Below are 27,091 nucleotides of genomic sequence, written 5' to 3' on the forward strand. Positions count from 1 at the left end.
CAACTTTTAGAAGACATGTGAAGGTAGCCCTGAATTGGGAGGTTTTTAACGCTTGTTGTTTTATTATGTTTTTAGATATGCCGTTAGCCACCCAGAGTGGCTGGGGAAACCCAACCAGATGGGCAGGGTATAAATAATTAATTTATTTTTTTAATTACTGTTGCCCCCAGGACAGAAGAACCTAAGAAGAGCCTGCTGCATCAAGCCTGTGGGCCATCTTGTCCAGTATCGTGCTCTCGCAATGGCCAACCCAATGCCCATGGGAAGCATGCAAACAGGACCCGAGAGCAACAACAACTCTCCTGACTTGTGATTCCCAGCAACTGATGTTTAGAGGCATATCGCCTCCGGCAGTGGAGGTGGCAGAGTCAACAACACACCTGAACTGAAGCCCAGAGCAGAATTGTGTGGCTGGCAACAGAAAGGCCTGCTCAGGAGGAGACATCATAACATCAAATGGCCTCCAGAGAGGGGCCTCACAGATGTTCCACAAACTGCTGGGGAAACACGGGTAGCTATAAAACATTTTGTTTGCTGCCTGACTATTACTAGTGGAACATGAAGGGGTCAGAGAGCAACTCCCCTGTGGGGAAAGATTACCACCTCAGGGGCTTTTAAGCTTACAAAATAATCTAGTAATAGGGTTGGGGTATGAAAAACAGTATATGAAATTTTGTGTACTATATATAGGAATAAGTTTTCCTCCCTCTCTCATAAGGGTGGAGCCTGGGGTCCTTCAATAAAGCTGAATGTTGAAGGATTCAGGACAGACGAAATGAAAACAAAGTGGTGTCAGAGTGCATATTGAGAGGTAATGTGATGTAATGGTTAGAGTGTCAGACTAGGACGTGGGAGACCAGGCTTCAAATCTCCACTCAGCCATGAAGCTCACAGTGGGACAGCCTCAAGGGGTTGCCGTGGGGGATAAAATGAGGAGGGAGAGAACCACGAATGCCATTTTGAGCTCCTTGGAGAAAAAGGTGAGATAGAAATGCAACAAAGAAATAAATCAATGACTCTGTTTACCCTCCACTGTCAGAGGTAGTGTGCTCCCGAATACCAACTTCAGGAAGGGAGAAGGCTATTGCACTCATGGCCTGCTTGCTGGCATCTCAGAAGCGTCTGGCTGGCCACTGTGACAACAGGGTGCTGAGCAAGATGAGCCCCTGGCATGATCCACCAGGGCCCTTCTTATCTTTTTGGAATTCCTCTTCAGCACAAGTTGTGCAACTGGATAGCTCACTGCTGGTATCAGCATGTGTGCACAAAAACTAGCGCCTTGCCCCTCTGGACAGCTGCCCTACCTCACCAGCTGATGGAGAATCCCAGCCTTGCAGTAGCCGTGTTAAGGGAAACCAGACAGCAACTGGTTTTCAGTAGCATAGTGCTTCTGAGAATGGAGGCTTATGGTTTGTTGCCATTGGCAGAACTCATGGATCTGCCTAATTCGGGGTGGGCAAGCTGTGGTCTTCAAGATGCCACTGGACTCCAGTTCCCAGCAGTGGTCAGTGGTCAGGGAATATGGGAGGTGGAGAACTGCTGAATGGCCACAGGTTCCACATCCCTAGATTAATCCTAAATAACATAAGAACCTAAGAAGAGACAGCCTAGTGGATCGGACCCAAGACCCACCTAATCCAGCATCCTGTCCTTGAAGGGGTAACCAGGGAGGCCTCAAAGCAGGACCTGAACACAACAGCACACACCCCACCTGTGATTTCTAGCAACTGGTATTCAGGGGCACACTAACTCTGACAGTGTAGGAAGTGCAAAGCCATTATGACCAGCAACGATTGATAGTCTTATCTTCCCTGCATTTGTCTAACCCTCTACTAAAGCCATTTTGTCTAACAGCTCCATTATCACATATTGTGGTGGCAAATTCCACAAAGTGAGTGTGCATTGTGTGAAGAAGGGGCTGAATCCACTGCCTATAAAATGTTAGCTCCTTAGTATGAGTATTACAGCTCTCTCTCTCTCTCTCTCTCTCTCTCTCTCTCACGCACACACACACACACACACACACACACACACACACACAGACTGCTTGCCTGCCTGCCTGCCTGCCTGCCAAAATATTATGTCTGGGGCCAGCCAGCTTCAAATGAGATACAAATGTTATCTCCATGGTAATTATATCTCAAGCTGCCCCCATCACTGATTCTGCTTCTACCTCAGAACTGATTTGCCCACACATTCCGCCCAAAATAGACTGACTTCTCATCAGCAAGGGACCTTTGCTAATTTCTTGTTATTAGAATTCAACTTCATTTACATTCGCCAATTGATAACTGGCTTCAGTTTGATGTGAAGACCAAGAGGCACCCAATGAAAGAAGAAGATGATGATGAAAAAACAGTGTGCTGTAGTGGTTAGAGTGTAAGACTTGTATCCCAGGGTACAAATCCCCACTTGACCATGAAGCTCACAGGGCCAGGGACTGCATCTCAGCCTAACCTACCTCCACAGGGTTGCTTTGAGGATTAAATGAGGAAGAAGAGAACAAGCAATAACTAAATAAATAATAATGAAGAACGCCAAATAGGAGCCTCCCCCTCAGAACCCATGGAATAACTAGCCAATTTGACCTAGAGGAGTTGTCCTTCTGAACCCCAAAATTGACAGTCAGTTTGACCATGACACTTAGAAGGAGTATAACTCCACCCCATCCATTGCATTCACTCTCAGAGCATAACTGTCTGCAGTGCCCTAATGGAAGGAAGAGAGACCTTCCTCCACTTACACTGAGCATTTATAGGAAATAATTAGGGCTGCCAAACAGATTTTATATCTTTTTAAAATGTTATCTGCTCTTAGCTGATTGATTAAATTTGGAAATGTACACATATTTACCCAAATATCAGTAGAGGCCCTTTTCCGGGTATGAAAGGGAGAATATTTTATTTTTCATTCAGTGTTCCAGTAGCCTGCCTAAGATAATAATAAATAGCACACCTTTAACCAGTGTTATTAAAATTTGCCTGCATCGGTTAACTCTCATCCCCACTGATTAAGCTTTGGTCAATTAATCTTTCAACCATTCTAGTCAGAGCTTGCAGCCCTAGAAACAATCAAACAAATCAGCTAGATAATTTTCTCCATGAGTGTCATTGAATAAGCATAGGGTAGGAATTTGGTTTCGTTTGCATCTTAATGCAAACCAGCTTAATTTGCACTTCCTAAGATAATAAGCATAAGATAATAAGCAAACACAGCTTACTTTTGAAATTTGCACTTCTTTAGATTTTGCAACACAGTTCTCCTATCCAAAATGTGCACAAAGATGCATTAAATTAGGGCAAATTGCTTGCAAAATGTGCATGGTAGGCAGGATCACGTGCAAAAATGGGTATTTTAGAGAAAATGCAAACTGAAATGCTGGTGAATTTTCATGAGGACTTTTTTTTTTAAGAAATCAAGTTGCTGCAGCCATGTTGCAAACTGAATTTGACTGGGGGGGGGGGAGAGAAACGAAGATAAACCAAAACATACGCAATCATCTATGCTTCTGACTTATATACTGCCCTTTGCTGATAAGCCCCTAGGGCATTTAATTTGATTATTCTTCACCTTTACTGTGGAAGCTCACCCCAGCATTCAGCTAGTCAAAACATTATTGTGTGGAGAAGTTGACATTTACTGGTAAGCCCTAGGATTTGGAAAGGTTCAAAGGGAAATTGACCAAGAAGTATCAGCAATGAAATGCCTTAAAATATATATATATATGACCCAAAGTCATCCATGTGTCTAACATTTCTAGGTAACAAACATTAACAATGAACGTAACCTGTTGCCATGTTGCTGACATCAGCCCTTCTATTTCCATTGTTCCAGTATGAATCCTTATTGCCGTGAAAATGATGCCATGCACAAGAAAAAGGTCTCAGTAGTAAAAGATAAAGAACCCCTGGATGGTTAAGCCCAGTCAAAGGTGACTATGGGGTTGTGGCACTCATCTCACTTTCAATGTGAGAGAGCCATCGTTTGTCCACAGACAGCTTTCCAGGTCATGTGGCCAACAGGACTAAACCACCTCTGGTGCAATGGGACATCGTGATGGAAGCCAGAGCGTACGGAAACACCATTTACCTTCCTGCCGCAGCAGTACTTATTTATCTGCCTGCACTGGTTTGCTTTTGAACTGCTAGGTTGGCAGGAGCTGGGACAGAGCAATGGGAGCTCACCCATCATAGGGATTTGAACTGCTGACCTTCCGATCAGCAAGCCCAAGAGGCTCAGTGGTTTAGACCACAGCGCCACCCGCATCCCTATTGGTCTCAGTAGTAGGCTTGATGGAACCCCAACGTTATGGGGTTGAAAACCTATGTGAGAGGGAATCTAGAACAGTGCAGTGAGGACTGTGAGGACCCAGGGGCCATGGGATGTTGACTAATTATTAACATAAGAACATTAAAAAGCCCTGTTGGTCAGGCCAATAGGCCATCTATTCCACCAACTTGTTCTAACAATGGCCACCCACTTGCCAGTGGGAAAGGAGCAAGCAGGACCCTAGCACAAGTGCATTATTATTATTATTATTATTATTATTATTATTATTATTATTATATTTATATACCACCCTATACCCAGAGGTCTCAGGGCAGTTCACAGAAAAGATCACAATATATAAAATAAAAATAAAAACAATAACCCAATAACACCCCCCCCCAAAGAGCATCATTTTAAATGGGCCTAGGATGTCAACGAAGTCAACCAAAGGCCTGATTAAAAAGGAACATTTTTGCCTGGAGCCTAAAGGTGTATAATGAAGGCACTAGGCAAACTTCCCTGGGGAGAGCATTCCACAGACAGGGAGCCACTGCAGAGAAGGCCCGTTCTTGTGTTGCCACCCTCCAGACCTCTCAAGGAGGAGGTACATGAAAAAGCGCCTCAGAAGATGATCTCGGGGTCCGGGTAGGTTCATATGGGAAGAGGCGGTCCCTCCTGCGGTTTCTAGCAACTGGTATTCAGAAGCATTGTTGCCTCCAACTGTGAAGGCAGAGCGGATCCATCATGCTTTATGCAATACTCATTCTACATCTACCTACAGTGGTACCTCAGGTTACAGACGCTTTGGGTTACAGACACTTTGCTAACCAGGAAGTGGTTGCTCCAGGTTAAGAACTTTGCCCCAGGATAAGAACGGAAATTGTGCACCAGTAGCAGCAGGAGGCCCCATTAGTGAAAGCACGCCTGAGGTTAAGAACTGTTTCAGGTTAAGAACACACCTCTGGAACGAATTAAGTTCTTAACCCGAGGTACCACTGCATCTACGGTCTATCTATCTATCTATCTATCTATCTATCTATCTATCTATCATTAGATTTCCACAAATTTCACATAGACATTCTAATACATAATATTTTTTCTTTTATTTGATCAACTTCCCGTCCCATTTTCCATGGTGTGTGTGTGTTTTTTTTAATTCCTCCCCTTTGCTGCACCCTATCAATATTCTTTTAAAGCCATCTAGGTTGGTGGCCTCCTATAGGAGTGAGCTTCACAGTAACTATTCACTACATGAAGATGTTACTTTCTTTTATCTGCCCTGAATTTTCTTTTGTTGCAGGGGAAAAATTGGAATCCAGGGGAAGAGGGAATGGTGTCAAGTGGAGGGGCTGGAATCCTGCACAGTGAGCAGCCTAGACGGCAACATCCCGTTGCAGGTTTAATCTCTTCCATCTAATATATCGTCAGCCAAGGATTTTAAAATTCAATTCGAAATTCAGCTACAATGACTTTGCCTTTTAGCTCATGACATACTATGTTTCATAGTATTATTCACATAAATGGCATTGTTGCCAAGAGGTGGGGGGTGGGGAGGGAGAGAGAGAGGAGGAGGGAACATCCTATTTCAGGAAATCTGCTTGGGTCATCTTGCTTCCTCGTATATTTTATAAGATGAAAGCAATCTGGCCAGTGTTAAGAGCAAATCAGAATCCAGCACTGATGGATCAAAGCCGGTAATCAAATGAAACCTTCTATTGACTTTTGTTTACAAGTTTGCAGCTGTGCTGCTGGGGTGAAAATGTGAGATTTCATTTCCTTTCCTTTCCTTCCGTGGGCATATGGAGATAAGAGCATTGGGGCTTTCATTTCCCTTTTATATCAGATGGAAATCATCTGTGTACTTGCTGAATGATTTTTAAATTGCATTTTGGACACTGATGGTCAGAGGGAGGGGGGAACTGTGCAGTTTGTTAAGCTGTTCACATCTCCCTTTCAGTGGCATTCCCCACCCCCCTTCCAGCTTTTTGTTATGCGCAAGCTATGTGAGAGCACAGACATCGCTGTGCTATTCAGGAACATATTTGCCTGTGTCAAAAAGTGCCCATTCTTTTGACAATTTCCCCACAATGCCTACAAAAACGTTTGCCTATGCAATTATATTATGCTCTTTCTCGTTCTCCGCTTTGTTTACCTTCAGTAATGTCCCTTAGCCAAAGCAATTGGATATGTAGTGCAGTCACATCACTCCAATCACCAGGTAATCCCTGGTTGGCTAGGATGACCAAGGTGCTTGATTCAAGAGGCACTGCTTCTTCACTCACAACTGGCTTTGTTTGCCCTCACTCGATATTATCTTGTAGCAAGACCAGATTTGCTACACATTGCCATGACACCATCCCATCCACAACATACCCACATATTTTCAGAAAGAACATAGCAGCAGTAACCAGAAAGGTGGAGAGACGTACAGAAGCAATAGCAGAGAAGGGAAGCAATACCCCACCATGTGTTGATTGACTCTGAGCTCCCACCAGCCCCAGACAGCAGGACCAATAGACAGGGATGATGGGAACTTCAGTCCAGCAATATCAGGAGGGCCACAGGTTTATCATTCCAGTCTTACAGGAAAGAGGACAAAGTTAACAATGTATGGAGGGAATGGCACAGAAAGAAACTATAGGCAGCTCCAAACAGAAAGTGCCCCTTCTCTCTTGGTCTCTCACTCTCTCTACCTTCCCCTTGAGTAAACATTGGAGCAACTCCAGTCTGAAATGCAGGCTGTAGCAAGGTACTTGGCATAGCTATTTAAGTTAGTGCTCACCTCTATTGCCCACATTGAATTCTAAGTCTTTGCTTCTATGTGTGCCCTGTTGGTTGCTTAGCATGCAAACAGGTGTGGAAGGAGAGAGGAACTGGCCCAATGGATCTATATATCAGGAAAAGCAGTGCCTTTGCTCTTTGGTGATTTGGTAATTTGGTGCAGGGGAAGAATATCTCCCCAAAGAAAGGTTGTAGGATTCACAAATGGTGCCTATTAGAATCCTCCCCCTCTCCGCATTCAGATGATACCTCTCCTGCCTACGCCAGCAAATGCTTCAGGAGAAGCTGCAGAGAGAAAGAGAGAGGGGGGCACATGTGTAGGACATTAGTAATTTGGATAGCTGTGCTTCCTATTCACCTTAGTTCTTTGAGCATTAACTGAATGCTATCTCTCTCTTTTTCAGTACATCGCCCCATGTACAATGGGATGTAACATTTGGCTAAAGAGTCTGCGATAAAAAGAAGAAGCTTGCATCCCCCTGTCTGGCTGCAGCTGTTTACTCCTGTGCTCCAAAATGATTTCAGATTTTCCGACGCTCTTCTCCAGAAACACGGAGGCCATTGATTGCTTGCATGCACACTGCAAAGACATATGCAAATCTCAATTGTTCCAGCTTTGAAGAGCTCGTTATTTCAAATATTGTTTGACTTTGATATATGCTCAAATTTCTAAGATAGAAGAATGTTTCCCGTTGATTGAACTTGAGCTTTTTATCTTCACTCGCATGCCAAATAATGAGGAGAATAACTCTGTGCATTAACCCAGCAGTAACCTTGCATGTCCCTTTCCAACAATTTATAGGTCTGCAGAAGGAAAGTGGGGAAAGGGAATGGCTTATCTTAGCTGAATGTTAACCAAGTGACATTGTATGGGATATGAAATGGAACAGTTGTCCGTAAGGCTGTCACCTGATGATAATGTTAACAATCTAAAAAAACCTGCAGTCAATTAACTGGGTAAGGTTTTGATCAATTAAATCTGCATATTTTTGCATACAAAAGAGAACTATTGTTTCAAAGGGTAAAAAAAATATGTCATGCTTAGGGAACCTTTTTGAGGAGGGTGGGCATGTTTCAGTATTGGGGTGGGGAGACAGAGGCAAAGGTGGGTGAGGCCAGAGCAATAGATTCACATCTATTTACATCTTTTCTTTGTACAGTAGCCTCTATTTCAGCCATGCAGAAGTCAGAGATTTCTGTGCACACACATGATTCCTTAGTCAAGAGCTGTTATAACAGTTCTGTGATACTTTCCAGCATGCCAGAAGCACTCAAGGAAGAGATGCAACCAGGTCAGTAAGGAGTGTGGCTCAGGAAGAGGCAGTGTAGCCAGGGAAGGAGGGAGGAGGAGTCACAAAGGCCAAATAGAGCTACCTCGAGGGCCACATTTGATCCCTGCAGCTGAGGTTCCTAATCCTGTTTTTAAGATGAAGCACAGCTGGTAATACCTCCACTTCCAAAACTGCAGTTTTTTGAAATTCTAGAAAGCTACCTTCTAAAAAAATGAAGTCTGCTTAATTCTGACCACCTTTTAATTTAAAGTGCTGCAATCAAGACACCTAACTGAATAATTAACCAAACATTGCACACCAGTGCATCATTCTGCACTGACTAGGCAGAAACTGGTGGTTCAGTAGAGTCCCACCAACTTCAATGCTCTGCTTCCAAGTCCATGTGTGCCAGTTGTTTGAAACTGCGGGGGGGGGGGGGTGCTGTTGCACTCAGGTCTTGCTTTTGGCAGAAGATGCATCAGGCTGGCTACCGCAAGTACTAGACCAAATAGGCCTGTGGCCTGATCCAGCGGGAGTCTTCTAACCTGGATGAGGGAGATCATCTGGAGCTGAGCATGGGACAATTACTGGTAAATGAGAGAAATGAGGGTGAAACCGATTCATTTACTGCCAGCCCTTCTTGGCACTTGAGAAGTAAATCTTGCAAAGGATTGTGTCATCACAAGGTGCATTTTTTGAGACTGACCCATGACCTATTTTAAGTGTTATCCTTTAGCACTGGAAACAAAACATCAAATTTGGCTGTTGACCAAGGTCAGTCTCCCTAAAATCTTAAGACCTACCAGTAAAATTCAAAGAGGTTTTGACATTTGCACATTTATTTGTGGATTTTTTTAATTTTAAAAACCTGCCCTTCAGTGCAAAGTCCAAGAGTGGGTTACAGCAACACAGTAGTACAGTATTAAAATTGAGACAATAATACACACAAACATGCTATAAACTGGGGAACCTGTGGCCCTCCAGATGTTGTTGTACTCCAACACCCATCATTCTTGGTACTGCCTATGCTCCAAAAATGTCTGGAGGCACACAGGTTCATCACCACTGTGTTATATGCACATCAGTATATACAGTAGATAAATGCTTAAGAGAGAGGGAACATTAGAGTAACTGGGTGTTCGTCTCTTTTATATTCATGACCTACAATTCTGACTTGGCTGTCTTGGTTTCAAACAGTTCCTCTTCTGATACGGACTCAGCATTAATTTAATGCTCACAATAAAATTTGACTGGCATCACTTTTTGTCTCAGTAAACTAAACCAACAAACAAGCAAAGGAACACAGGAAACTGCCTTATGCTTAGTCCACCTAGCTCAGTACAGTGGTACCTTGGTTCTCAAACTTAATCCATTCTGGGAGTCCGTTCAACTCCCAAAACCATTTGATAACCAAGATGCGGCTTCTGATTGGCTGCAGGAGCTTCCTGAACTCAAGCGGAAGCCGCATCGGAAAACGTTTGCAAACTGGAACACTTACTTCCAGGTTTGCGGTGTTCAGGAGCTGATTTGTTCGGCAACTAAGCCATTTGAGAACCGAGGTAACCACTGTATTGTCTACTCTTGACTGGCAGTGGCTCTCCAGGCATTCAGGAAGCAAGTCTCTCCCAAGCTTGTTTGGAGGTGCCAGGGATTGAACATGGGACCTTCTGCATGCAGAGCAGATGTCCCACCACTGAACTCTGAAACTTCCTCAACAAACTTGTGTGGTGATGGGGGGAGGTTTAATGAGGGGGAAAGTCCCTTATTAAGTAACATTCCATGATATGGTTGTGGTGTGTAATTTTGTTGTTGCTGTTGTTTAAACCGGCTTTCCCATAAGTACCCTTGAGCAAGATGTTAATTCCATTTATTCATCAGCATCTAGGCCATCTCTACTTTATGTCAGGTCTTCTCTGGTTCCCAGAAATTCATATTATGGCAGCAGATCATTCTCCATGATTAGGTTTGATTGTGATTGAGAAGAAAATGGAACACACAGTAGATGTAGAATTGGGAAACAGCCAGCTAGAATTGGAAATGAGGGCTGGCCAGAGTTAGTTTCTTGGATAGATGTCAGGATGTCAAGGGTTGCATGCAGCTACTCAGTGTAGACCTACTTAAATTAATGAACCTATATGAGTCCTATCCTTTGCTTTCAGTGGGCCTACTCTTTGTAGGATTAACATCTGATACTGTCCAAGTCAGGGGAGGAAATTACTTTTTGCTGTTTGCTGCTGTGCCTCTGCTTTCTATGTTGTGCTTTTGAGCACGCACGCACGCACGCGCGCGCACACACACACACACACACGAGAGAGAGAGAGAGACTCTACACTAGAAGAGCACTCTGCACATTCTCTGAAGCACCAGACTCCTGAAGGGGAATACCACTTGGATTTTTATGATCTTGATCAGCAACTAGAACCCAGGCACAGATCAAGTGGCCCCTGTGGTAGAGTACCTGTGTGGCATGCGAAAGTGCCATGTTTCATCCCCAGCATCTCCTGCCAGGGATAGGATAGACTCCTGGCTGAAATCCTAGAGAGCCACTATCAGTCAGTGTCAAAAATACTGTTACATGTACCAAAGGCTAAATTTAGAAGAAGGAAGCTTCCATTGTTCTATTAACAATGAACAGTACCATTGATGGATGCAATAGACCCAAGTTCTGATAACAATAACCAGGATCTCCTGGAACCCATAACTCCTCAAGAAGGTTCCAAGAAACAGCAACCTCCTGAGCCAGACTCCCCACATGAACCAGGGCCCTCCTCCCTGGGGATCCCATGCTCCATGGTTTGTGCTCACCAGTGCAGCTGAGAATGGATTGGGGGCCTTTAAAAGAGAGACTAGGATAGTATTTCTCAAACTTGGGTCCCCAGCTGTTGTTGGACTACAAATCCCATCATCCCTAGCTATCAGGACCAGTGGTCAGGGATGGTGCTAGTTGTAGTCCAACAAGAGTTGGAGACCCAAGTCTGAAAAACACTGGCCTAGGATGAATAACCAGGGTCTGGAATGAAAAAAACACAACTGAAACACATTGAAGTGTGCATCACACACGAAAGCTCATACCTTGAAAGCTTATATTTAGTTGATCTTTAAGGTGCCACTGGAATTATTAAAAAATATTTTTTCATCTTTCATCTTGTTATTTATTATGACTATGACAGATCAACACAGCTAGCCACCTGAATTGAGACACATGATTACTCTCCCAGATGGTTCTGGTCCATGGTCCTGATATCTGGGTTGCTGACCATCTTTATTCTAGCAGCTTTATTCTAGGTAGCTCACTGCCCTGAAGCTATACTTGGATGTGCTCAAGTTTCTAAATGGTTGTGCTCTATGGTTGTGACAGATTGGGCTCTGCTTGTCCTGGCAACGCTGAAAGACATTTGTTCTCCAGGGCTTAAAAGATGAGTCCCTCCTAGCCTTCCCTGGAGATGCCAGAGATCTGTTACTGACTGTACCATCTGCCTCTACTTCCATGGGACACAATAGATTAATCCACCACAGATTAATCAACACAGAGATAACTTGCAGGTCACCTGGCAGCAGCTCAAAATGGAAATCACATGCTCAGGAGGCATTGATGGCCACCAACTTGGATGGCTTTTAAATAGGATTGGACAATTCATGGAGGATACACCTATGAATGGCTACTAGCTGTGATTGAGACTAGAATATACCTCCATGGTTGGAGGAAGTAATACTTCTGAATACCAGCTGGTAGAAACTTCAGAAGCAGAGAGTGCTCTTGTGGGTTTTGCTTGTGGGTTTCCCAGTGGGTTGGCCACTGTGAGAATAGGACACAGGACTAGGTGAGCCATTGGCTTGATCCAGCAGGCTCTTGTTATGTTCTTAGGTTCTTAAATGCACCATCACTCTTTAATGTAGCCAGTTCACACATTCAACTGTAAGCCATCGAGTAATGAGCATTATATACTTGCACATGTCCTCTCTTTTTCCATGTGGCTTTGTTTGGACATTAAGCTTTCCCATGTGCTATGTTCCCATGTGTCCAAGGCTATCTTTAGTCAGTACCAAGAGGCAACAAGCTGTGACACTTCTGGAAGCAAATGGGTATAAACCATCACACTCGTTTGGTATAAAGGCCATGATATCCCTGATTCACCACATCCATAGATGTGGGATTTTTGAATATTTAGATTTGGGGGAAATGAGGATAGAAGATAGGGACCTATGTGAGAGAAAGGCCAGAGAAGGTTTATCCTCATGGTGTGAGGCTGAGAAAGGGGGAAGCTTCCCCAGGTGGGAGCTGGGAAAACTCACTTATTTGTATGTGGATTGAAGATTAAGATATAATTATGCTAGAGGGCTATATACATATAATTTAGTGCCTCGTTATATTACTATTATTATTGGTGTTAATTTTTAATTTTTTCCTGTCTCTCTGTTCCTTTCCCCTTCCCCTTCTCATTTTCTTTTTCTCTTTCCTTTGGTATTTCTCTCCTTCTTGATTCTATTTCTTTCAGATACTATTTTATTGTATTTTGAAAACTTTAACAAAAAATATTTGAAAGAAAGCAAACAAGGGGGAAAAAGCCTTCTGTATCTCTGACCTAAAAGATTCAGGTACTGTGTGGCAGGAAATACTTTTCTTTGCTCCCAAACCCTGGAAAATCCCTGCCAGTCAGGAAAAGACACCACTGGGATAGATGAACAAAGATACTGAGTGATATAAGGCAGATTCCAGTGCCCTCCCCAAAGGTAACATCAGTACAGACATCAATCACATCACAGACAGGAGTTGCAACATTTAAGGGGTACAAATAAAATTATTATTATTATTATTATTATTATTATTATTATTATTATTTCCACAGCCCCTTTCTCCATCCCGGCAGAAATAAGCTTACCGGCACCACTAAGGCAATGCTGAAGAGTTACATTTGTAAGGCAGAAACCAAGAAGAAGGGAACTCCCTTTGGTGAGTCAACAGAAGTGCTGCTGCTGCTGCTGCTGCTGCAAGGGAAAAAACAGAATCCACACAAGGAAGGGAAAAATGAAAAGGCAAATATGTATTAACACATGGAGCATCTTTGCATAGGGTTTGTGCATGAGGTGGGGGGGGTGGTTCTGCCCCCCAAACAACCCCCCACTCTGCCTCACTGGTCTGCATAAACAGTTACGTTTTGGTACAATTAAATAATGATAATAACTCTCCCACTTCCTCCCCAACCCTCTGCTAAAAAGCCTGGGGCACAACTGTGATTTCGGCTCACCCAGCTGCACACAAAGGTATCTCAGAATTAAAGGATGCTCTTCCAGATTTTATGATCCTGCAGGAGAGAGGGAGCTGTGAATCTTGACGCATTTGTGTCGTGAGATTGGGGGATTTCTTTTCTCTCTTTTCTCCCCCCCCCCAACCCCAAATTAATATTCAGGTCACTTTGCACTATTTCACTCTTATTCCCCTCTCCCATCACCCAGCCAATGGGAGGGTTGTTCATTGGCATTCAGGAGCCCCATCCACTTCCTTGCAAGGATTTGGGGGAAACCTTGGGATGCCGGCTGAGGGGACCTCCTCAGATATAGGCTAGAGTTATTGTGTTGCCATGGCAACAGCGAAGGCAACTGGCTGCAGAGCACTATAAATGAATGGGGAATGTCAGCAGAACCTGCTTGTTATGCTGGGTGCAGAATCCCACAGAATTCTCCCTGTGAAGGATTTTCAAGCTCTGTCTGCATCCACCGCACTCTTGTTTGAATCACCAGCTTTAATTGTGATTTTCTTTTCTTTCCCATTTGATGTAGGGTAAGAATGTTTGTGCTTCTGTAGAACTCTGAGGTGTACAACACACTTTACAATTCTTGTCTCATTTAGCTTTAAAAGAAAAAAGAAAAACCAACAACCACAACCCTGCCATGTGAGTCAGATCAAAGAGGACTGATTTCCGCACTTTCCAATCTGGAAGAAAAGGAAGGGGGACAGTTACAAGACATGGGGGTGTTAGCAATGAAATAATGCAGATGGTGGCCAGAGAGAAAAGTCCTGATAACACATCGCTTAAGCAAGCTGAACAAAAAACATGTATAATTTGAGAAGGAAGGAATAGAAAGGGTTTGTCATCCTTCCTTCAGGCCTCCTACATAGACTGGAGACATTTAAACAAACATACAGAAGAAAATACCCTCAAAGCTACAAAAATTGCATGCTTCTTTGGTAAAGATCATGCCACTCTGTTTGGTTACTATGCAACACCTCCAGCCCTCCTTTTAAGAACAGAATTAACCCCTTAAGTTACAAACTGAACAATCCCTGCTGCTGCACTTACAATGGGGCAATGGCAAATTTACCCCTGTAAGCTGCTTGGGGCAAAGAATGCAGGTGATTTTTGTTTATGGTTCCCTCTATAAATCATAGAATCATAGAATTGTAGAGCTGGAAGGGATCACTAGTATCATCTAGTCCAACCCCTGCAATGCAGGAATAATTTGCCCAATGTGGAGCTCGAACCTACAACCCTGAAGTTAAGTCCCTTGTGCTCTACCATATGAAGTATCCCAGAGCTTAAGCGCCATGTGCTATGATGGTACATTACAAACACACAAAAGTGGAGTCCTGCTAAATCACACCAAAAGCCCATCTGATCCAGCATCCTGTTCTCATCATGGTCAGTGAGATGGCCTGATGGGAAGCTTACAGAGATAACCTGAGAGCAACAACACTCTCCCCACTTGTGCCCCCAACTACTGGCATTCAGAGGTAGAGTGTCTTCAGTCCTGGTAGGGTCAGCAGCTTTCACAGCTAGCTACTGATACCCTTTTCCTCTCTGTGAATTCAACTAAACCCCTTTTAAAGCCATCCAAACTGGAGACCATCACTGTGTCTCATGATAGTGAGTCCTTTATTTTTTACTATGTGCTATGTGAATAAGTGCTTCTTTTTCACTTTCCTGAATCTTCCAACATTCCTTGCATGACCCCAGAACACAAGAAGCTGCTCAGTGGCAGAGTGCAGGCGGGCCGGGACTGGCACACATCATGGGGGTGGGGTGCACCACTTGCAGGGGCAGGGCACCCAGCGCAGGCACGGTGGGGCAGCTGCGATGGCACCCTGCCGGGATCGTGCTGCCGGGGGCGATGTGCTCCCCACACACTCCTCTTCCTCCACCAGTGAAGCTGCTGTATGCTAACTCAGGCCACTGATTCATCTGGCTCTCTCTCTCTTGTCTACATTTACTGACAGTGGCCCTCTAGGGTTCAGCCAAGGTCTCTTCCAGCTCCATCTGGAGATGCTGTGGGTTGAACCAGGGACTTTCTGCATGCAAGGCAGGTGTTCTGCCACATGCTCTTCAACAATCCTCAGGCCTGTGACCCACCCCCATGGGGGAGCCACACCCTATTATAAAAGCAACTATGAAATCTGGCAGCCACATTAAAGGCTCACACATTTAGCAAGGGTTATAAGCCCTTGTGCCCAGTGCTCAGTTGCCATCAATATTTCCTCGCTGCTTATGTCAGATCTCAGCAAGGGTTGGGCTCCAAGAAGCTTGGTTCTGGAAGAGCTAGCTGACATCCCAAGTGGGCAACAGGCAGGGTGGAATCATTTTACAAAGCAGCAGCTGAGGATTTGGAGGCCCAGGTCAAGGCAGAGGAATCAGAGGCTAGGCAGCTCCTTCAGGCAAGAAATGAGTTACTATGTCTGAGGTGCATGCAAGCTTTATGGAGTCTGGCAGACAGGGATTGGCCCTTCAATTTCAGTTGATGGGAAGTTCAGGCAGGCTGGTACTGCATTTGAATCCTGGAGCTCAGTGCTGCTGAGGTGGAAGGAAAGTTGTGGTACTGCTAGGAATTCCATGTTTGCGCTCCTGGATGTGGCTTACATCATTAGACTTGTGTCCAGTTATTGATGTTAATAGTTTTATTGTTTTGGAAAATAAAAATATTTGGAGGGGGGAAACACCATGCACCCATTACCCCCAGTAGATACATTTTTGTACCCCAGTAGATGCACACAGTACTTGATTGGAAATCTGCACTGCAAAATTCAGAGAAATGCAAATTCTAAAGAATGAACCTAAGAGGAGCCCTGCTGGACCAGGCTGATGGCACATCTGCTCCAGGATCCTGTTCTCACAGTGGCCATCTAGATGTCCGCAGAACAGTTCCCACAACTGGTAGCTGGATTTTCATTTGTTAATTGTTTTAGAAAAGGCAAATTAGGTAAGTTTGCCTTTCAATGCAAACTGAATTGAATTCAACCCCCCCACCCCACACTCTCCACTGTTGCCAGGAAGAACACATTGTTTGATAGACAATTGGGTTGACCTAACCTGGCAACATTCTTATGAGAAATAGATTAATTTCAACAGGAGCTTTCAAAGAGCATTGAAAAGAAAGGCACAGCATCAGAAAAGCACAAGTACCAGTAGACTAATTTCCTTAGACAGGTAAAAAGAGAGAGGCTAAAATCGGTGGCAACTTTCTTATCTCTTCGCTTGCTAACCACCCATCATGCTGCAGCACTGTTGCTCAGTCACACCACTTCGTCCTTTCCTGTCTATTCCTGGTGGACTGAAATTCAACCTGACTTGTACAAGTGAGGCACAGAAGACATTACGACACTTGTATCTGCCATACCATCATAGTCAAGCCTTTGGTGTGGAGCAGGGAAAGGCTTTAGAGCAGCATTCATTTACATTCTTATGTTCTGGTCTCTGCCAACATGGTGCCCTCCAGATGTTTTGGACCACAACTACCATCAGCCCCAGTCAGCCTTTGGTACAAGGGGAAAGTTTTTTTAAAAAGTAACCTGTAGCCTTCCAGATGTTGTATGACTCAAACTCCCAACAACCTTAGCCAGTGAAAACACCCTGATCACAAACCACCTATCTTCAGTGTTAGCACTTAAAAAATGCAGACAGAGTCCAGAAAGAAAAGGAAAGCTGACAACACTTTTCTGCAGAAATGGAATGAAACGTTCTATTATTTGAGGAGAAAGGAATAGACAGATTGGAATAAAGAGGTGTGGGATATTAATGATAAATTAACATATGCTATTAAGGTAAGATGGGGTATATGCAGGAGAAATGATTTTGAGGAGATATGGAAGGTGTTTGTAGAATTCGTACTGTTAAAACGGAAAGGGGTCAAACCATCGCAAGAGATGTTGAAATTTTGGGTGGTTGGATAGTTGCAATGGAATGGTCTTGGGGGTGGAGTGCACATTTTTATTCTTATTTATTTATTATTATTACTTTGTCCAAAATATATATATATAAAAACGAAAGGAATAGAGAGGCTTTGTCTTTCATACTTCAGGCCTTGTACATAGTAGGGAGATATTCAACCAAACATACAGAAGAAAAGCTCCCTCAGAACTACGCAGCAAATCAAAGCACATGCTACCCCAGCAAACATCAAGCCACACAGCCTGGTTTCCAAGCAATTCCTCTACCTGCCCCTCCCCCCTCTTGAGTAGTTAACTTTAACACAAACTGAATTAACCCTTAGGCTGCACACAAAATGATCTTGCTATTGCACTACCAACATTCAGTAGCTGAACAGTATAACATTCAGAGAGAATACTTATGGGAGTGACCCAGGGCATGGCAGGCTTTCTCAAACCATGGCAGATTCCAATATGACAGCCACATGTCTGGGGGTAGAATCTGTATTTACTGGGGAAATCTTAAAGGGGACATTCAACTCAAAAGCCAGTTTTGGCAATTTCAGCTGAGTATCGCCTGCTTCTTGGGAGAAAAGCAATGACAAACCTAGACAGCATCTTAAAAAGCAAAGACATCACCTTGCCAACAAAGATCCATATAGCTATGGTTTTCCCAGTAGTGATGTATGGAAGTGAGAGCTGGACCATGAGAAGGCTGATCGCCGAAGAATTGATGCTTTTGAATTATTGTGCTGGAGGAGACACTTGAGAGTCCCATGGACTGCAAGAAGATCAAACCTGTCCATTCTTGGGGAGATCAGCCCTGGGTGCTCACTGGAAGGACAGATCCTGAAGCTGAGGCTCCAATACTTTGGCCACCTCATGAGAAGAGAAGACTCCCTGGAAAAGACCCTCATGCTGGGAAAGATTGAGGGCACAAGGGGATGACAGAGGATGAGATGGTTGGACAGTGTTCTCGAAGCTACCAAAATGAGTTTGACCAAACTGTGGGAGGCAGTGGAAGACAGGAGGGCATGGGGTGCTCTGGTCCATGGGTTCACGAAGAGTCGGACACAACTAAATGACTAAACAACAACATCTTATAATCACAAACTGTAAAAGTGGCAGGGGGGGTGGGGGTAGTTTTAAAGAACCCAATGATGTTATTCCTGTCCCAGTTTTGTTTGAGTCCATTGTGCACAATGCTTGTTTTTTAAAAATCAATTCCATTGCCAAAAGATATCAGAAAACGAGATCACCAATGCTTTTCCTGGATTTCTATGGTGTGAAAGCTTGATTGCATTTTGCCCTCTCAGGGCTCCATGAAACACAATAAGAAAACTGCATTTTAATTATCACCCCAGGATGAGATAGGTTGTCAAAAGGCAACCATTTAAATTATTTGAAATCAAAAGGAGACTGAGTGCTAGCAGAATGCACGATGTGTCTTATCAGCCTTGTTAAAATCAAACAGTACAACACGCCCTATCTAGCTAAGGTTGCGAGACTCGGCAATTCAATTTTGGAGAGTGTGAAGCTATCAGATTTATGAATATGGATGAAACAGATGGCAGCAAGGACTTTGGGTGAGGGGAAGAAGCACATCAGTTGTTGATTAGCTTCAATGAACTGGAAGATTCCTTTGCTGAAGTCCCTCAGCCACCAGCCACACATTTGGAGGGGTAACGAACACAAAGCATGCATTGAAGTGACCAGGAACACCAGCTGCAATCACACCGTGCATGTGAAGCACATTTAAAGCACATCACGCACACAAGAATCCTAGGAACTGTAATTTGTTGAGGTTTCTGGGAGTTGTTGCTCTGTGGGGAAAACTTTTATTTATTATTTTAGGGACTGTTGTCACCCATATGAATCTGTCTGAGCCTTAGATGGGCATCAGAGGCTCAACGTTAGCTGAAAGCCAATTGCTGGTTACTAAGTTCAGGGTCTTTTCAGTGCTGCCACTAAGTTTATAGAATTCTCTCTCCTCCTTCTCTCTTCCCATTCATATATGGCATTTTAAAGATGTTTTTATTCCAGAAGGTATTTTATGACTGGGCTGGCTCTTTTTAATCTGCTGTTTTTATCAGCTTTTTATAAGCCTTATGCTTTTAATTTCTCAATGCAATTTTATATTGCATTTGCTTGGGGTTTTTTTTTTTGGGGGGGGTGTTAATGTCACATGCTTTGGAAAATTTATTTGAAAGGCAAGGTAAGAATTATTTAAGTAAATAAATTAAATGTCAAATAACCATGCTAGATTTATCAACAGCATTCTCACTTTTAAGATTCCTCATCTACTGCACGATGCATATATAAAGCAATAATGCAGTGAATATTTTACATATACATTATCTCTGTCTTTCCTTTTTCTTCTCCCTCCCCCCCCCCACCATTTACTGTTGAATTTTTCCTAGTTTATAAAGCAAAGCTTTAATACTCTTCCTGTTGATGGTGGAGTAATGTTAATCATACCAACTTCAGGGTGCTAAGGCTTCTCAATGGGGAATATTAAGCACTTGTTGAAGTTTCTATCGTTTTTTAGACGTGACAAGCCAGACATGACTGATGGATTGATTATGGGGAAGAAAAACCTTTCTGCAGATCCTTGATTGGCCTGGAAAGAACAACACTCAAAAAGCAAAAGACTCACTGATGGGCTGATGGAAAAGCAAGCAAGGTTGATGAAAATAACCTTGAGATTGAAATCCTAGGGAACATTTCACTGATTTTGCAAGAGCACTTTCTAAGGTACTCTGCCAAAAAATATATAATAGAGGCCTCTAAACCCACTAGTTCACTTCACCCCTGCCAGTGAAGTGCACACTTAGATGATGACAGCTTAGAAACTGTTTTTGCATATAAAAGGTATATAAATTAATAAATATCAACAACACTTGACTATGGGCTATATTGTCTTTATTTTCTTACGTTTATATCCTGCTTGTCTTCCACTGTGGTTCCCAAATAGTTACCTATCCAGGCACTGACCAGACCCAGACCTGCTTTCAAGCAAGGTAGTAGCCCCATATGCCTTCAAACCACACTGTTAGACATAATGAAGTATCCTTTGAAAAAAGTTTTGGGCTTGTCCACATTTCTGTTTGCCCAACCTGCTGTTTACTGCTGAACTGGAACAAACAATCTTTTTTTCTGCAAGTGGACATTTGCTCTGATTCAGTGGTAAACAGTGCAATTTCCCAGAGAAAGTAGCAAAACTGCTCAGACTCATGCCTAGAAACCACAGGACAAGTGGAAAACCTCTTGGACCCGTGCAAAGGACAAGCAGAAGTATGGGTGAGCCTGTTGACTGGATCTCCATCAGCCCCTGTGTTACTCCAAGGCTATTGCTGAACTTTTGGTTCCTCTCTGAAGGTATTTTCAGTGCTGCTTATATATGTCTTTTGTTGCATGCACTGCATTTGTGATGGTAAAGCCTTTGATACTGACTGACAGAGAACTGGTGTGATGCCACAGAACATTTCATTGCTCAGGGAACAGAGCAGTTCACAGTCCAGCTTCTGAGGGGGAACTGAAAGTTGTCAGTTTGACAGCAATTACGGTAAACCCTTGTCTGGGCAGGTGGGAGATTGAGAAAAGTTTCTGGGACACAGGAGAGAGTTCTCATATTGCCTTGTTAACTTAGTATCCCCATATTCTGGCCACACCACACAGTTCTGGTCAATTTGATGGGCTAGATTCTCCCCCCGTTAAAAAAAAAAAATCACTGGCACTTATAGATGCAAAGAGACTAACAGTGCAATCCAAACCAAGGATTTGACAGAATGGGGCAGTTTGGATTTGATAGTCTTTGGCTTACCCAGCTAAGATGTGCCTAAGTTGGCATTAAGTCCCTCACTGTAGCTGAGTCTAAGATATGCTGACATATGTCCCTCACCCAGACAGGGCTCAGCCAGAAGAACTTACAATGGCAGAACCTATATTGGCATAAGTCTCCCAAAAAGGGTATTCTGGATTTGTAGTTACAGATAGGTAGCCGTGTTGGTCTGCCATAGTCAAAACAAAACAAAATTCCTTCCAGTAGCACCTTAAAGACCAACTAAGTTAGTTCTTGGTATGAGCTTTCGTGTGCATGCACACTTCTTCAGATACACTGTGTATCTGAAGAAGTGTGCATGCACACGAAAGCTCATACCAAGAACTAACTTAGTTGGTCTTTAAGGTGCTACTGGAAGGAATTTTGTTTTGTTCTGGATTTGTAGGGTAGCATAGGAGGAGCAGGACAGAAACTGATGCCTATTCCACACATCTTTCCGCTTAGTCACATGACCTACTAACCCAGAGGAACTTAACAAAAAAGAAAAAGGAAAAAAAAAGGTGGTGTAAATCAAATTCTTCCCAATTCCTCTTGAACTGAGTTTGGAATAGGGGTACCTGAAGTTGGCTTTCTTTAGTTTGAATTGTTCAGTGAGTAGCCATTTCTTTGGCTTCAGGCTTTCAGTTGTGAAGGGACATTTTGGGTCTATTCATTAGGTATTTTGATCCCTGTTTATCTAAACCATGCATTCACCTGAGTGCTTTGCTATCCCTTTCAGCTCTTGTGGGATAACCTGGTTTCCTGGCTTCAGCTGACTCTCCTTATAAATTGGCACAGCACTGTTTATTAAATCTGCTCCATGGCATGCAAAATCCATTCCCTGGCTTAAAAATAGCACCAGGATCGTGTACACCTCAGTTCTTGTATACCATCTAATGCTCTCTAAAGCATTGTGGTTAGCTGTTGATGTCCTGTTTTTAGAAGTCTGCAAGCTATATGATCATTACTGTGCAAGTTGCGGACAGAGGCAAAAATAATAATAAATAAAAATCCAAGATGTAAGCCAGTGTTCTTTTCCGCAAGGTGACCATATTACACATGGAGCCTATATTTCTGGAAGGAGTTTTATGGCTGCTCATTAGCTCCCCAAGATTATCACAGGGGGCCTGTCAGAGGAAAATCCAACTTATGATTGGAAACCACAGCTTAAAAAATAAATAAAACCTGCCTGTTATGTATTTTTGTTCTTAAGAATATGCCCAGGAAGAACAGGACATTGAGGGGGCGAGGGAAGAGGGAAAGATTTCTGCAGTTGAAAAGAGATCTATCAGCTGATAGATAGATAAAGAAAGAAAGAAAGATTGAAATATTATACCAGTCCTACAATACTTAAAACTGTTGATTTTAATTATTAAGAAGTGCCAATGACCCTTCTTGTCCAGCATCCTGTTCCCACCAGATGCTTGTGGAAAACCCATAAGCAGCAACACTCTCCCCTCCTGCAGTTTCGAGAAACTGGTACTCAGAAGCATTACTGCCTTCAACTGTTGAGGTAGAGCACAGCCATCATGGCTAGTCCCCATTGATAGCCATCTCCTTTATGAAGGATAACCCTCTGTTAAAGCCATGTAAATTGGTTACCTGTGGGAGCGAGTGCCATTGTTTAACTACACTTCTCGCTGCCACAGACTCTCCCAGCTCACTAAGCCCTCCTGCCTCTTCAGTCTTCTCCCTGTTCTCCCTCTGACCACTCATTGTCATCCCACCACCAGTCCTCCCACCACTTCTCTGCATCCAACCAGTCCATGACAATAGCCATCCAAGTACGAAGCCTTCGCTACATCTTTTGGAAGCAAGTTCCATCGTTAAACTATGCTCTGCATCAGGAGTGGGAAAGCTTCTTCAGAATAGAGGTCACATTCCCTTCTGGGAAACCTTTTGGGAGCCACATACCACCAGTGGGTGGGGCCAGAAGCAAAAGTGGGTGGAGCAGTGAATGTAAACATCATCGTTGTTGTAGATTTATTACCTGTCCTTCAAAAGCTGATCCCAGGGCAGGCTACAACAATTTGAAATTCAGTATTTCAAATACTGGCAAGCAAGAGGGATCTTCAGAGTTCAAGGACACATTCCAGTCAGAGAGAAATCCTCAAGGAGAATATAAAGCAGTTCTCATGTGGGGTGCATTTGTATTTATTATTCTATTTATATCTCACCTTTTCTCTACAGGTGGCAAAAATAGTTCTCCCCATTTTATCCTCACAAGAACCTTGTGAAGGAGAGAGGTTAGGCTGGGGGGGGCACTGTGAATGGACTGCAAACTACACAAAAAATGGACTTCCGGGTTAGAGGACTTCTGGGTTAGCGCCAACGGCAATGGCGGAATTCCTCTGATCCAGAGGAACCCGCTCTGCGAAAATTGGGTCTTGCCGCCGCGGCGAAGGCAGAGACCCTTTAAAAATCCCAGGCGGAGGAAGCCTAGGAACGTGGGATTTGGCTGACACCAAGAGTGACCCCCCTACACGCAAGGAAACCCCTTTTTCGGGGATCTGAAGCGACGTGGGGTGAGCGGCGTGGTGTTTTGAATCAACCGCTATTTTTACGGAGTGAAGCCGCACAGCCGTTGCCAGAGAGCGCTGACTTTTCCTGGGGACAATTGGACTCTAAACAAGTACCCGTGAGTAGAACGGAAAATTGGGCTAAGAAACACTTTAATTTGGCACTCAGCGGGAAGGTTCTAAACAGGAAGTCTGCCTTCCGCTTTTGTAAATAGTTTGAAGCAAAAATCGTGCAAGCCAAAGTCCGGAAAGTTGCACATAAAGGTTTTAAATTCCTCCTGTTTTGATCATCTAAACCCCTCTTGGAAGCAGGAGTAAAGAGGGGAAATTTGATTGTTCAAGCCTGCAGGAGAGAGAGTAAAGAAAGATAAATTTCCACCGTCTCAAACCTGGGAACCTGGGTGTCAGAGATGGAGATTTTTGGTGGTTCATTGACTGTGAATGGAACATCTTTTGACAGTTAGTTGAAGAAGAGAAACAAATTGATTCCAATGTTGCCTTTTGCATTTAAAAGAAACAAAAAATCCGAAAAATGAAAGTATTTTTTCTTTGTTGGATCTGCATTTAAAAGATGGATACAAATAGAAATTGCCTCCTCTAGAGCGAGCTTGTTATATTGTTGCTGGAGTCGTTCTGGGGATTTTACAGCTGTGGAGATTAGGATCGTGGGACCAGACTGTGACCTTGAACAAAAATGTGTTTGGAAGAAGTTTTGGTGCTTGCTTTTTGCAAGACAAGCGCTTTGTTGGAGTAGATGCATGAGAAGATGGATTTGATGACTGTTGCAGTCAGAAACTTTGGACAAACAGTGAATATGTATACAGAAACCATCCAGGAGCCAACTCAGGAATCTGTTTTGATACAGCAAGTGCAAACACAGAAGATAATGGAGGAGGCTGCTATTGAACCTCAAGTAACATAAATGGAGAGGCCCGAGGCCCTACAGGAGCATAAGCTATTGTTGTCGAAGGCTGAATTCGAAGTGGGCAAGGGGGGGTCTGGAGTTGTGGGGCCCCTTAAGTTTGGAGGGACTTTGAAACATGCTTTTAAATATTTTCTGGACTACACTGTTGACTGTGGGGAATGGGACTGTGGGGAATGGGCCGATCTGCTGAGGAGAGATGGAGATATTTTTGAGTTGGAACATCCCCGAGACCTATTCCTCAATGAGAAAGGAAAGAAATTAAGAAAGAGATCTACAAAAGACAAGGTAAAGTGCAAGTACAAACAAGAAGAAGACCTGCAGAAGGGACATGGAAAAGACTTAAGAGCCTCGGATATAAGATTACCAGGTTGATGGACTAGATGGAATGGACAGTAAGGACTGACATAACCCGAGACCAGGAAGAAGAGACGCTGGAGGAAGATTGGAAGAAAACTTTTAAAAATTTATTTTGGGAATTAGTGTAAAATTAATGAGTATTAGGAAAAATGTTGGAATAATAATAATAATAATAATAAATTTTATTTATAACCCGCCCTCCCCAGCCGAAGCCGGGCTCAGGGCGGCTAACAATAATCAAATAATCACACATTCTAAAAATATTTCATTATAAAAATTAATTAAAATCAAATTAATGGCAACCGATTAAGCAAAATTCTGTGCAGGTTGCCAGAGGGTGGAGTCAGGCTGCGCCCTGACCAAAGGCCTGGTGGAACAACTCTGTCTTGCAGGCCCTGCGGAAAGATGTCAGGTCCCGCAGGGCCCTAGTCTCTTGTGACAGAGCATTCCACCAGATTGGAGCCGCAGCCGAGAAGGCCCTGGCTCTAGTTGAGGCCAGCCTAACCTCTCTGAGGCCTGGGACCTTGAGGATGTTATTATTTGCAGACCGTAAGTTTCTCTGTGGGGCATACCAGGAGAGGCGGTCCCGTAGGTACGAGGGTCCTAGGCCGTATAGGGCTTTAAAGGTTAAAACCAGCACCTTAAACCTGATCCTGTACTCCACCGGGAGCCAGTGCAGCTGGTATAATACCGGATGAATGTGATCTCGCAGCGAAGACCCCATAAGGAGTCTCGCTGCGGCATTCTGCACCCGCTGGAGTTTCTGGGTCAGTCTCAAGGGCAGCCCCACGTAGAGCGAGTTACAATAATCCAGTCTGGAGGTGACCATTGCATGGATCACAGTGGCTAGGTCAGGGCGAGAGAGATAAGGGGCCAACTGCTTAGCTTGGCGGAGATGAAAAAATGCCGCCTTTGTTATAGCTGTAATCTGCGCCTCCATAGAAAGGGAGGTATCGAAGATTACACCCAAACTCTTAACGGACGGTGCTGGCACTAATTGCACCCCCGCAAGAGATGGGAGTTGCCCCCTCAATCCCATATCGTCCCGCCCCAGCCAGAGGACCTCTGTCTTCGAAGGATTTAACTTCAACCGGCTCCCACGTAACCATCCAGCCACAGCTTCCAGACATCTCACCAGTGTGTCTGGGGCCGAGTCAGGATGGCCCTCCATCAACAGATAGCGTTGGGTGTCATCAGCATACTGATGGCAACCCAGCCCAAAACTCCGGACAAGCTGGGCGAGGGGGCGCATAAAGATGTTAAAAAGCATCGGGGAGAGAATCGCACCCTGAGGCACTCCACACACCAAGGAGTGGCGCGATGACAATTCCCCCCCAAGCGCCACCCTCTGTCCCCAACCAGAGAGAAACGAGCGCAGCCATTGAAGGACTGTGCCCTGGATCCCCACGTCGGCAAGGCGGTGGTCCAGGAGTTCGTGATCGACCATGTCGAAGGCTGCTGACAGATCTAGAAGAATCAGCAGCCCCGACCCACCTCGATCCAGCTGCCTGCGGAGATCATCTGTTAGGGCGACCAGAGCCGTCTCGGTCCCATGACCAGCACGGAAGCCGGACTGGAATGGATCCAGAGCAGATGTTTCATCCAGAAACCTACCAAGCTGTTCAGCAACCGCTCTCTCAATCACCTTACCCAGGAATGGAAGATTCGAGACCGGGCGGTAATTGGATAGATCTAAGGGATCTAATGATGTTTTCTTTAAGAGCGGACGCACCACTGCCTCCTTCAGTTCCCTTGGGAATATCCCGGTGCCAAGGGACAAATTGATGATATCCCCCAGGGGGGCCCGCACCTCGTCTGGACACGCTCTAATCAGCCATGACGGGCATGGGTCAAGAGGACAGGTGGTGGGCTTTCCAGCTCGGAGGAGTCTGTCCACATCAGCTGGGGATATCCGGTCAAAGTGGTCCAATACTGTTTCCGGAAGGCGGCGCCTATCGGCAATGGCGGATTCCCTCTAGCCGGAGGGAGAAGCTCTGTAGAAATCGGGTCCAC

Source organism: Podarcis cretensis (assembly GCF_951804945.1).
Source record: "Podarcis cretensis genome assembly, chromosome: Z".
Lineage (NCBI taxonomy): Eukaryota > Metazoa > Chordata > Lepidosauria > Squamata > Lacertidae > Podarcis > Podarcis cretensis.